At 43.6% G+C, this 13,905-nt stretch overlaps 2 non-coding genes across 2 annotated transcripts; both read left to right on the top strand.

Annotated features, from left to right (window-relative positions):
• Positions 1-6,390: 6,390 nt before the first annotated feature.
• Positions 6,391-6,462, top strand: trnag-ucc (transfer RNA glycine (anticodon UCC)). Its single transcript has one exon. It is a non-coding gene; the product is annotated as a tRNA-Gly (tRNA).
• Positions 6,463-8,565: 2,103 nt separating this feature from the next.
• Positions 8,566-8,647, top strand: trnas-uga (transfer RNA serine (anticodon UGA)). The gene has a single exon. It is a non-coding gene; the product is annotated as a tRNA-Ser (tRNA).
• Positions 8,648-13,905: the final 5,258 nt, after the last annotated feature.

The following is a 13,905-nucleotide window of genomic DNA, read 5'->3' as shown; positions in this document are numbered from 1 at the left end:
AATTAATTACATATTTTCAATGATTCCAACTCAGCCAGCCCAGGCGTGGTTTAAGACATTAGACTCCTACATCTCACAGTTTTTGTGGAAAACCAAGCCACCACGAATTAGTTTAAAAACTCTTCAAAAATCCAGACGCTGCGGCGGCCTAGAACTACCTAACTTCCACCACTATTTTCTTGCCAATAGACTGAACCATGTCCACAAATGGATAAAACCCATGCCAGCAGACTCCTCCTGGATAGACATTGAACAAACATTTTGTGGAAATATTAAAGTTGCAGATCTGCCCTTTATCAGCACCAAAATCAAACATCATAGTTGTTACCAGAACATTAGCATAAAAGCATCTCTGCAAGCCTGGTGGGGGTTTCTTAAAATTAATGGGTCTTTGCTTACTCTTTGCCAAAACACACCTCTCTGGAACAATCCAGACATCATACAAAACAAAAAGGCAATACACTTTCCAACTTGGCATATCAAAGGGATAACACATCTGAAACATGTTTTCACAAGAGACAGGTTTACCTCATTTGAAGAACTAGTGTCTCACTATGAAATCACTAGTGCCAATTTCTTAGAATACCAACAACTAAAGTCAATACTTAATGCAAAAAGTAAGAATACTGCCATCCACATGCAACCACCACCAGTAATAGAGCGATTTATTGATATATCAGGGAAAAGGACAGTATCCAAAATCTATATCTTAATTTCCAATGTAGACCAGACAGTGAGCCTTCCGATCTCTAAATGGGAAGCTGATCTCAATATCACCACTAATTACACGTTCTGGAATAACATATGTTCTAATTTATTCAGAATGACAAAAAATACAAATTTACAACTAATACAATACAAAATTCTTCATAGAACTCACTATACAGGACAAAGGATGTTCCAAATGGGTCTCACAAACTCAAATATTTGCCCTCACTGTACAGATAACACAGCAGATAGATTCCTACATGCATTCTGGTCATGTTCACCTGTGCAGCAATTTTGTCAAAGAGTATGTGAACACCTGTCAACCCAGTTAAGCTGTCCAATCCCAGCAGCCCCTGCACTTTGTCTTCTAGGAGATCTAAGTGGGCTTGATCTAGAGACAAACTCATCACACACACTTCTTTCTGCCCTCTGTGTCGCAAAGAAAATCATCCTCATGAACTGGAAAACTAAAAAAAATTAAGCATTACTCAATACCTGAACAGCTTGTTAGATTATACCACCTTAGACACATTGTCTGCTTCATCAAATCAATGACCAAAACTATACTCTGATTGATTCCATTTCCAGGTAAGGATGCGTGGGGCTCGGGTGCTGCGTCGTGTCTGGCACAGTGGTGGGGGGGTGACTGGTGGTTGGTGGTGCCTGCCTGCCTAAGGAACCGGGACAACGGGTTGGTGGACTCTGGGCTGGCCGCATGGGTCCCATGCGGCAGGGGTGTGGTGACTGCTGAGACCGGCGGCCCTGTGCCGGGGTGGGACCATTTTGAGGGTTGGCGTGTGCCTGTCTCTGGGGAGCCGGAGGCGGGCCTCCCTGCCGGTGTGCGGGGGCGGACCTGGGTGACCTGCGTCCGGGGGACTCCCTCTGGGGCTGCCTGCCTGTGCCCGGAGGGGTGTCTCTCCCCTGGGGCGCTGCCCCTGCTCGGGTGGGGCGCTGCCTGCCCTAGCGGTCCGACGCCCTCTGGTAACTGCTCGGGCCTGTTGCAGGGGGGGTTGGCGTACTACTCAGGCTAGAACCTTCATTGGGCCCTGGACGGAGGCTGGCCTTCAATGCACAACCGCAGAGTATGTGTGTGGGTTTGAGTGTCACACTACACGGGGCGAGCAATGGCATACTTGAGCGAGAGAATGGGTAAGTGTGAAAGAAGGGTGAGGATGGCTCTGGCTGTGCTGCGTGTGGCGTCTGGGCAGTAGTACTGCGGTCCCTGGGTCTCGGCTGTCCCTTCCTGGCTGGGGGTTGTGGGGGGTGGTGGGATAGGTAGCAGAGCCAGTCGGGAACCTGGCTCTGCGGACCCTGGCGCTCTGCTTCCCAACTACATTTCTCCGCATTCATCCACTTAGGTCTGCAAGGGGTGTCCTGCTGATGGAGGGACCGGGGCTACTGGGAAGTGGTTCCGTCCCTTCCAAGTGGGATGCTCTGCAGTTTTAATTGCATTAGTCATACACACTTGTCCAGGAATCTGGGGGCTCCTTCCGGGTGGGCCAGTAGACGGAGCCTTCCCATTGATGGCTCTGTCTGCTGGACCCCCCGGAGAATTGGGTATCTCCCAAAGTTCCTCATACTTAGCTACATACACATACATTTAGGGCCGGGGGTGGGCTCTTTCACTGGGGCCTGGGGCTGAGGCCAGTTGTGGCCTCGGCCACTGGCCCTGATGGAGAGATCACCACCCAGTTTTAACTGCAAAAAGACATTTAGGGCGAGGGGGGGCACTGTCCGGGGGACACACCGTCAGCCAGCGGTTGTGCTCCTGGAGGTGTCACCCACCTTCAGTGCACTTTAGTTCCACACACTCACGTCCAAGCTGGGTTGCAGGGTTCTGGGGGACCTTTTTCTGCTGCCCTCTGCCTCCCCCGGGTTGGGGGGGTTGGTCGGGGCTCGGGAGGAGCTGCGGTCCCTGCCTGGGGCCACATGGACGGTAGGCCGGAGACCTACCCTCCCCACGAATGTGATCAAGCGAATGGTGTGGGTGCGAGAATGTATCTGAGAGTGCATTGGTTCACGTATGATTGACTAGTTTTTTGTGAGAGAGTCTATGGTGTGTGTGTGTGTTGATGTGATGATGTGTGTTGCACATGTGGGTGGGTGTATGCGTCTGTGTTTGTGTGAGTTGGTATGCGTGTGGTGCGGTTGAAGTGTGGGGGGTCCGGTTTTTCGCCCGGGGTACGATGATCGTCTGCCTGGGTGGTCTCTTTTCTGCTGACCCCACCAATTGCTGGCCTTGTGCTGCAGGCCGGTGTGGTGCCAGGGGATGAGGTCGGGCCGATGGGGTAGGCCCCGCTCCGCCCATGTGGGGGTGGTGGACTGGGGGCGGGCCCCACTCTGGGCGCGGGGGCATCTTCTGGCGGGCTCCCTACGGACCGTGGGTCCTCGGGCTCTACTCTCTCAGGCCGACCCTCCCGCCAGGGGGAGTGTTTGCCCCTGGTTCTCATGGGGCGGACAGCGTTGACCCCCGGTGGCCCACTCTGGCCTCGGGTGCTGTCTCTGTGGCTGCTGCAGCTCTGCCTGGGGGGCTCTGTGTGGGCGGCTTGGGTTGCAACACCTGCCCTCCTGGAACTGAAGGTGTGTGGGCTCCCTGGCTGCTAGGATTCTTTCTTCTGCTTGCTGGATGGGCGTAGGGGCGGAGCCCCTCACATCACCCTGGCTTCCACAAGTGGCATTGTTCATGCACCAACGTCTGCCTCACCCTTTGGGTGAATAATGTTAAGCTACAGCCTTACTAACCTTGTAGTGGGACACTTTCCAAATCCAACTGTAAGTATTATTGATACTTATCACTACCAATATGAATAATGTGTGAATATGGAATTTGTGGTGTTTTATGTCATGACTTTTATTAAGTAGTATGGGATATGTATAATAATGCACATATGTATGTATATTGTATGTATATGTTTGTATTAGTATGTGCACATACCACTATTATTGGTATTAGTATTAATCTCCAAGGTAAACCACAGTACAAAAATTGTTTAATTATGAATGTGTTAGCCTAAGGTACATCCATGCTTCTTATTTATTTATTATTTTTTTTTGCTCCGATTGTTTACTTAACAGATTTGCTTGGTTTCAGCAGCTGGTTGCACCCCTTAACCCCCCCCCCCCCCCCCCCCCCCCCCCCCTCCCGCATACACACCCTAAAGCAGAAACCTAACCTGTCCACCAACACAGCAACATCACACACATTTTAGATTAGCTAAAAAAACCATTAAATAAACCATAAATCAGGAAGAGTATATATATTCTATATATACTCTTCTTGTTAAAGCAAACCTGTCCATCACAATGTGGCATTCAGTGTAATATATGCTGCTTGCTAAACTGCTGGACAGAACAAGAAAAAAAAAAAAACAACAGAGCACAGGCAGGATGGTTGGACCAGAGACTGGACACAGGCAAGATGACTGGACCTGCAGCTGCCCATCACAGACACATAGCTCTGAGTCCGATGATACCTTTAGGTGATAACAAAGTGGGGAAGAGAGAGAGAGAGAGAGCTGGGAAGAAGCACAACTACTGGAAAGGAAATGACAAGGTTAGTTAAACATGGAACAACGATGGGAGGTTATGGGACAGAAGCAATAGAAGGAAAAAGAGGAGCTCAGTGTATAAATGAAGTCCCTCAGCAGTCTATGTCTATTGCAGCTTATCTAAGAGATTTATTCTGTCACTAACAATCATTGACAGTGACTTGAACCATCTTTAACTATTAGCTTTATTAAAAAGGAAAGTTTTAAGCCTGACCTTAAAGGTGGAGACTGTGCCAGCCTCTCGAACCTGAACGGGGAGCTGGTTCCACAGGTGAGTAGCTTGGTAGCTTAAAGCGCTGCCTCCCACTGTATATTTATCCAGTGGCTGGATCAGCTCTTGACCAACTCAGTGGAGAGACATTTTATGAGGCTGAGACGGTGGTATAGTGGTGAGCATAGCTGCCTTCCAAGCAGTTGACCTGCGTTCGATTCCCAGCCATCGAAAACTGAGCATTTCTTTTCAAATCTGTTGAAATTGTGGACAATACAACTCAAGCTGTATGTCTATAGAAAACTGGTGAAGACCAAGTCATTCAGCATGGATTTATTTCACTGCCATTGTACCAGTAAGGAACAGGCTAATCCTCCCCTGCGCAATAGCGATGCTGTCTCAAAGGTGCTTGGGGTGACGCCAATGGATTTCTAGTCCATCGCCCCGACAACTCGCTGGGTTCATGAGCTTCTTATGGTCTAGATGTGCCACAACATAATCAGTGTGAGTGTGAATCACCCCAGAAAGTCTTCACCAGCATTTTTACTTTTCGTGTATAAAAACAGCAACAACATCACTTGACAACGGCATGAATATGAATCCAAAAATCATGGACAAATTTCCCTCAGTTTCATCAGCAGGGCCACGTAAATTAGAAGTTTCTCTTCAGTAATTTCCCGATCGTCTAGTGCTTAGGATTTGGTGCTTTCACCGCCGAGGCCTGGGTTGGAATCATAGTCCTGTTTAACAAAGGAAACTCCCCACATTTTGGTTTGGATTTGTATCAAGAATGACATTGGATTGTGGCCTAAATTCTTCTTGCAACAAAAAAACTGTTTTAATGTCCTCCTTACTCTCTAGTTTGAAGCCAGCTCCAGAACCGTTTTAATGAAATTTAGCAGGATCTGTTCCTATTTACATATTAGGGCGGTAATTGCAGCAGAAGCTGATGTCAAACTGATTCCTCACAAATCTAAAGACAGGACAACCACACGGACAAATTGGCAAGCTCTACAAAAACAAGCTTAAATGTGTTTTATTGACTTTATTGAGCTTGTATTTCTGGTGTGTAACTCCCTGGTCCTCCAATTTCTCAACTCAATTCAATTTTGTTCATATAGCGCCAAATGACAACATACTTATCTCAAGGTACTTTACAGCCCTAGTTTAAGGCCTTACATAACTAAACTCAACAAATCCCACATGGAGCACGCCTTTAATTACAATTTGACAGCAACAGTGGAGAGGAAAAACACACTCTCTAATGAGGAGAAAACCTCCAGCAGAACCAAGCTGAATGTGGGCGGCCATCTGACTTGACCGGTTGGGGTGAGGGGATAGAGAGAGAGAAAAGCACAGCAACAACAGAGCACAGGCAGGATGGTTGGACCAGAGACTGGACACAGGCAAGTTAATTGGACCCGCAGCTGCCCATCACAGACACATAGCTCTGAGTCTGATGATACCTTTAGGTGAAGACAAAGTGGGGGGGGGGGGGGGGGGGGGGGGGAGAGAGAGCTGGGAAGAAGCACAACTACCGGAAAGGAAGAGACAAGGTTAGTTAAACATGGAACAACGATGGGAGGTTATTGGACAGAAGCAATAGAAGGAAAAAGAGGAGCTCAGTGTAAAAATTAATTCCCTCAGCAGTCTATGTCTATTGCAGCTTATGTAAGAGATTGATCCTGTCACTAACAATCATTGACAGTGACTTGAACCATCTTTAACTATTAGCTTCATTAAAAAGGAAAGTTTTAAGCCTGACCTTAAAGGTGAAGAGTGTGCCAGCCTCTCGAACCTGAACGGGGAGCTGGTTCCACAGGTGAGCAGCTTGGTAGCTAAAAGCGCTGCCTCCCACTTTATGTTTATCCAGTGGCTGGATCAGCTCTTGACCAACTCAGTGGAGACAGATGCCGTGGCACTGCGATGGTGGTATAGTGGTGAGCATAGCTGCCTTCCAAGCAGTTGACCTGGGTTCGATTCCCAGCCATTGCAAACAGACCGTTTCTTTTCAAATCTGTTGAAATTGTGGACAATGCAACTCAAGCTGTATGTCTATAGAGAACTGGCGAAGACCAAGTCATTCAGCATGGACTCATTTCACTGCCATTGTACCAGTAAGGAACAGGCTAATCCTCCCCTGCGCAATAGTGATGCTGTCTCAAAGGTGCGTGGGGAGACGCCAATGGATTTCTAGTCCATCGCCCCGACCACTCGGTGGGTTCATGAGCTTCTTATGGTCTAGATGTTCCACAACATAATCAGTGTGAGTGTGAATCACCCCAGAAAGTCTTCACCAGCATTTTTACTTTTCATGTATGAAAACAGCAACAACAACACTTGACAATAGCATGAATATGAATCCAAAAATCGTGGACAAATTTCCCTCAGTTTCATCAGCAGGGCCACGTAAATGAGAAGTTTCTCTTCAGTAATTCCCCGATTGTCTAGTGCTTAGGATTTGGTGCTTTCACCGCCGAGGCCTGGGTTGGATTCATAGTCCTGTTTAACAAAAGAAAACTCCCCACATTTTGGTTTGGATTTGTATAAAGAATGACATTGGATTGTGGCCTAAATTTTTCCTGCAACAAAAAAACTGTTTTAATGTCCTCCTCACTCTCTAGTTTGAAGCCAGCTCCAGAACCGTTTTAATGAAATTTAGCATGATCTGTTCCTATTTACATATTGGGGCGGTAATTGCAGCAGAATCTGATGTCAAACTGATTCCTTACAAACCTAAAGACAGGACAACTACACGGACAAATTGGCAAGCTCTACAAAAACAAGCTGAAATGTGTTTTATTGGCTTTATTGAGCTTGTGTTTCTGGTGTGTAACTCCCTGGTCCTCCAATTTCTCAATTCATTTCAATTTTGTTCATATAGCGCCAAATGACAACATACTTATCTCAAGGTACTTTACAGCCCTAGGTTTAAGACCTTACATAACTAAACTCAACAAATACCACATACAGCACGCCTTTAATTACAATTTGACAGCAACAGTGGAGAGGAAAAACACACTCTCTAACGAGGAGAAAACCTCCAGCAGAACCAAGCTGAATGTGGGCGGCCATCTGACTTGACCGGTTGGGGTGAGGGGATAGATAGAGAGAAAAGCACAGCAACAACAGAGCACAGGCAGGATGGTTGGACCAGAGACTGGACACAGGCAAGATGATTGGCCCCGCAGCTGCCCATCACAGACACATAGCTCTGAGTCCGATGATACCTTTAGGTGAAGACAAAGTGGGGGAGAGAGAGAGAGAGAGACCTGGGAAGAAGCACAAAGGTGCTTTAGGGTGCTCATTATAACCTCTGTCTGTCAATTTGGGAAAACTTGCAATTAGTTGTCTTGGTTTATATTTGTCTGATAGATATGCATGATTCTCCTGAAAATGTTGACAAGACTGTGATTTTCCATTGTTCTAAAAATTCAACACATTTATTACTGAGTTAATGTAATTGCATTGGCTGAGACTCGAATACCAGTGAGCAGCCTGTAAGGCAGCGTTGCTCGACACTATACAACCACCACTGCTGTTTGCTGTGGTCTGATGGTGATTTCTTAGGTTTAACAGAGAAAATGGGAGGCAGGTTTACCTGTGTAGCTCTAGACCACTTTAGCTTAGGTTATCTCATTTTTTCACAGTTTAGTCCTTTGTCTGTCAATTTGGGAAAAAACATGCAATTATTCGTCCTGGTTTAGATTTGAATGCCACAGACACTTCTCATAGATATGCATGATTCTCCCGAAAATGTTGATGAGAGTGCAATATGTCCAGCTTTCAGGTGAGCAGTACAGAATAATAAAACATGTAGAACATTCCGAAATGCAACAGTGTAGAATTAAAACATGCCAATATAGTGATGTGTAAACACAGGCCCCTGCCAAAGATTCAAATCGTAACCACTGGATGATCAGGGAACTTCTCAAGAGAAACTGCAAACGGACTTTGACCTGCTGACAAAGCTGAGGCCAATTTGTCCACTTCATTTGGATTTCTGTCACTGATGTTGTCAAGTCCTATTGCTGCTGTTCTCAGAGGGCTAAAGCAAAATATGATGAATGATTTTGTGACATGAGCTGTGAAAAGGTCGTAGTTGTGGCCGAGTGGTGAAGGCGATGGACTTGAAATCCGTTGAGGTCTCCCCGCGCAGGTTTGAATCCTGCCACCTACGAAGCTTTTAGTGATGCTGACACCATGAGTATTGCATAAGTAAGCCTTGGTCTAGCCATTGCTTAACTTTAAAACACATCTCAGATTATTCTTTAAAGTATCCATGCAAAGATCTCGGATAACTTGATCTTCGGCATTTATCTTTAGGCTCATCTTTACGAGACAGCTTCAGGTGAACGGCAATTTTCTATTGTTCTGAAAATTCAAAACATTTAAAATTGAGGTAATGCAACTGCATTGGCTGGGACTCGACTATCAGTGAACAGCTTTGAAGGCAGCTGTGCCCCACACTATACAGCCACCTGCTGCTTGGTGTGGCCAGATGGTCATTTCTTGGGATTTACAGAGGAAATGGGACCAGAGGCAGGTTTGCCTGTGTAACTCTAGACCATTTCACTAGACTATGCAAAATTCCCCTTTTGGACAATTTGGTACATTTATATGACTCCCTGGTTCACGTTAAGACACTCCTGGTGTGTTAGAAGTACGCCTCCTACTTGTTTCACATTTTTGAGAGTTTTTCTAATCCGGTTCAAGAACCATCGTTTCAAATTTGGCAGACTATGTACGCCTGCATTCTATTGACCACTCACAGAACCAGCTTCGGCGCCGCCCAGACAAACGTGGACCCCTAAATGTATCTGCAACCTTGTGTTTCAGTTACTCACTGCATAGTAGATGGTGGTAATGCACCTTTCAGTTGGTTGACACCCTCCATTTGAAAGACAAAAGAAGAAGAAGTCACTCACTGTAACACAAACTTATGAGGCCATTAGGGTTCAAAAAGTGCTCTGTTGTTGGTTGTTCCAAACAGCATCGCAGCCTTTTCATTTTACCAGCGGAGCAAGAAAGGAGTTATTTACTTGTAAATGGACCGGTGCCGGCATCGCTGCCTAAATGCTTGTACGTGTGTGGACACCATTTCACCTCCCTCTGCTTTGAAAATGAGGGTATATTTATTACTGGGCTTGAGGTTGAAGAAGTGCTCAGTTCCCACAAGACGTGATCCACTTGCTGCTTCCCCAAACGTAAGTACATGCCTGATACTTATTTGATGTATGTACCCCAGAAGTTTCTTTGTTTATAATCTAGATTCCCTCCTGTGTAAGGAATGAACAGTTGATGCTAACAGCTACAGCGTCAGAGAGAGACAATGGCGCAAGATGCTGCCACGCAATTTGGATTTCAAGCCATTCCAGCATTCGTTCGGTTCGAATCGTGCGATTTATGGTAATGAGGTCATTCACTCAGCTCACATTTTAGCTGCTAGTGTCATGATAGCCGCTAGCACGATGGTAGGGCAGCGTTAGCGGCTAGTGCTAGCCTCCACATGACGTTCAGTACAACTTGGGTTTGGCTGCGATAATAAATTGTGAGAGTCAGCTGTGTTTCTAATTACTACCGAGCCTGGTGTGTGTATGTCATAGCCCAAGTAGACCTGTGAATTTGGGTTATGGTAAGTTCTATCAAAGTCTAAAATGTATGTTGTTGCTGTCTTCTCGTATGTGTTGCTTATCTAGTCAGCTAACTAGCTATATGCAGTTGGTCAACTTATTTTCATATTTTAGTCTGTTGACGGGTAATTTGTAATTCTCGTGTTATGGTGCACATTATGCGGAAAAACTGATACACACCATCTTCAATAAAGTCCTGCTGGACCCAGGTCATTATATATAGGACCCTATTAACATCCCTGTTCCAAAGGCCCTCCGAGCAGAATTTGAGCAACCTGACAGAAATGAGGTCATTAATGTCATGCCGATATTTAACAAACCATCACTATAAAAGCTAAGTTGTAAACGTGTTTGCTCCAAACACCATTACAACTGATCTACCTACCTCTACTACCTCTATATATTGTTTACATTTGTGAAGGTTGTGAGATACATAAGAAATACTAAACATTTCATTAATCTACCATTCTATTCTCTATACCTTCTAGAGTGGTGTCAAGGAAAACAGCTGCATCCTTCATATGTACAGCAGCTGCACTGCTTCTAATGTCTTTCAAAACTTCAAAAGACAAAAAAACAAATCTCACATCGCCCCTGCCAACTGCTCATGACTGTACCTGCTCCACTCCAAAAACTATGCTTGCAACATAACTATGAGTCCTACCCATTCATTTTGTGGTCTGCACATTGAACTGTGAAGGTAACTTATACAGCATGGTGCATTGGTTGACAATAAAGTTGGCTTTGACTATTGCTGTTTCACTGAACTAATTTTTATGAGGGAAAACAGACAAATATTTTATAATATTTCAACTTTTATTGAGGTATTGCCACAAAAACAATAATTTAGTTATTTCAGAGGGTGGTCTAAGTCCAACAAGTGCCTTGTCCCTCAGAAAACACTGCCCTGATCCACAAGATCAGGGAAGATGGGACGACCACTTGGACTCTTCACCCTAGAAATTCCCAGCACCAGCTAACAAGACTTCTCTAGACTAGATACCTGCAACGACCTGAGACACACACAGAGATAGTACAGTCAGATTTATGAAGAAAAAAACAATAACTACATTTCTATTAGTCATATATTAGCACATTATATATCACATACCTTAAAAGCAATTAAAAATATATTAGGTCAATATGTATTTAGAACCAAAACTATGTTTGTAAACCAGAGTTCCCAGGTACGTTATGATTAATCTGTAAATAGTAAAATGTTTATGAATTTCTGAGATAATGATTTATTCCATGCATGTGTAATTGTCTGATATACTGTATATTAAATGTGTTCTGTAATGAATACATATTCAATCATACTGGCTCCAGTCCTGGATCATCAACCAAACATGACAGTAAGTTTTGCAAACTGATTCAGGCGTCTTGAAGTAAGATTTATCGAAATTTTAATTTCAAATACCATGTCAAATTAATAAAAGTATTAAACACATGCAATATCTTGACAGCAACAGTTGCTGTCACACCATGCCTCTGTAGGCAATCACCGTTTCCACATAAAATATAAGCTGCAGCTAATGACCCCATTATGGAAAAATTATTTTGAACGCAGCAGCACGAGAAAGAAAAAAACATGTAAAAAACATGTTAGTTTATTGAGCTATGCTTCCAAACAAGCTGTGGTTGTGTTATAAATATTTTGTTGCAATAATTTACGCTGCTTATTGGCAACCATTAATATTAGCGTTAGCAGCTAATCAAGTTGCGTAATATATATCAATAAATTAAATTAAATGGGAAATTGCCAGTTAAACATAACTTGCGCCAGTCGAAGTGTAACCACTTCAACAGCCTCCTATTTGAGTTCAGAGTCAGATTTTGGATCAAACATATGGTTGAACTCCACTACGAGGACGAGGTAGCCAGTTTCGCTGTTCTGGTGGATTCAGTGAACATGACTTTTGATCCGGATCACGGCTATAAGCTTCCTCAAAGGGGTGTGGCGATCAACTTAGCTTTTGAGGCACGTGTAAATATAAATTAAAATAAAAAAGAATTAGTATTGTACAAACAAAAAACACATTTCTACTCAAATGGTAAAGGAGTTATTCCACAGGTGGTCTACATCCATCATACAGTGAGTGTTTTAGAGTTTTATCCATCAGGAAACTGCCTTCATCTACAACCCAAGCAAGAAGAGATGGCAACTCAGATTCTTTATCGCACAAGAAAAAAACGGACATGCTACTTGAATTAGAATTAGAGCAAAAAATAAAATCCCTAGAGATTAAATATGCTGCCTCTCCAACCAATGATAGAATCCTAGAAGACCTAAGGAATCTAAAGCTGAAATTAAATAATATAAATGATAGCAAAACCCAGTTTCAGATAGATCAATTACGCTGGGAGAACGTTGACCATGCTAACAAATGTGGTAAATTTCTAGCTAACCAATTAAAAAATAATAAAGAGAAACAAATCATCCATTCAATAACTAATAAGAAAGCGAATATTACTCGTGATCCCCATGAAATAAATGATACCTTTAAAAACTTTTACCAAGAGTTACATACTTCCCAAATAGATCCATCCACCTCAGCCATAGAGGAGTTTCTGAATAAACTAGAACTGCCAAAGCTAAAGGAAGAACAATCCACAACTCTAGACTCATTGTTATCTTTGGCAGAACTACATGAAGCTCTGCAGGAGATGCCCAATAAAAAAGCTCCAGGACCAGATTGATTTCCAACTGAATTTTATAAAGAGTTCTGGTCCATGCTGGCACCCAGCTTTTACAAAATGGTAGCTGAAACTAAAAAACAACATTCATTACCCACGAATATGAATTCTGCCTTCATAAGCCTGCTCCAAAAACCAGGAAAAGACCCTACACTCACATCGAGTTATAGACCAATTTCACTAATAAATGTAGATCTAAAAATAGTGTGTAAAGCACATGCTAGAAGATTAGAAAAAGTCACTCCATATATAATTCACTCTGATCAAACTTCATTAAAGGTAGACAGTCAACAAACAATATGAACAGATTAATCAACTTAATTGATTATGTCACCACCCATATACTAGAGTCAGACATCGTCTCCTTAGATGCAGAAAAAGCTTTCGATAGAGTAAACTGGAAGTTTCTTTTAGCCACTCTGCACAAATTCTGCATTGGGAAATCATTCATAGACTGGATCCAAATATTATACAGCTCAGCAAACGCCGCAGTCAGAACAAACAAACAGATCTCACCAAGGTTTAATCTGCATAGAGGGACAAGACAGGGCTGCCCACTTTCCCCATCACTATTTGCAATATTTATTGAACCTCTAGCCGCAGCTATAAGACAGCATGAAGGAATTACTGGAATATCGACCAAAATCAGTAAATCATAAAATAAGTTTATTTGCTGACGATGTGTTACTGTTTCTCCTGGAGCCACAGACGTCTCTTCCTACAACTCATAGATGAATTAGATGAATTCTCAGGACTTTCAGAATACTCTATTAACTGGACCAAATGTATAGTGCTACCACTTAACCTTAAGGTCTCTTCTACCACACTCCATTCAGGGAACATTAAATACTTGGGCATTGAATTGTCGTCTAGGCTATCAGAGCTTATTGATCTAAACTACAATTCATTATTAAAACAAACAGAAGCCAACCTCAAAAGATGGCAGTCCTTACCTATTTCACTTATGGGAAGAATTGCCACCATTAAAATGATGATCCTGCCAAAAATTAATTACATATTCTCAATGATTCCAACTTAGCCAGCCCAGGCGTGGTTTAAGACATTAGACTCCTACATCTCACAGTTTTCGTGGAAAACCAAGCCACCA

The sequence above is a fragment of the Betta splendens genome, chromosome 6 (genome assembly GCF_900634795.4).
Source record: "Betta splendens chromosome 6, fBetSpl5.4, whole genome shotgun sequence".
In the NCBI taxonomy this organism is placed as follows: domain Eukaryota; kingdom Metazoa; phylum Chordata; class Actinopteri; order Anabantiformes; family Osphronemidae; genus Betta; species Betta splendens.
Note: the sequence above shows the minus strand (reverse complement) of the source record. Positions and strands in the feature narration are given on the sequence as shown.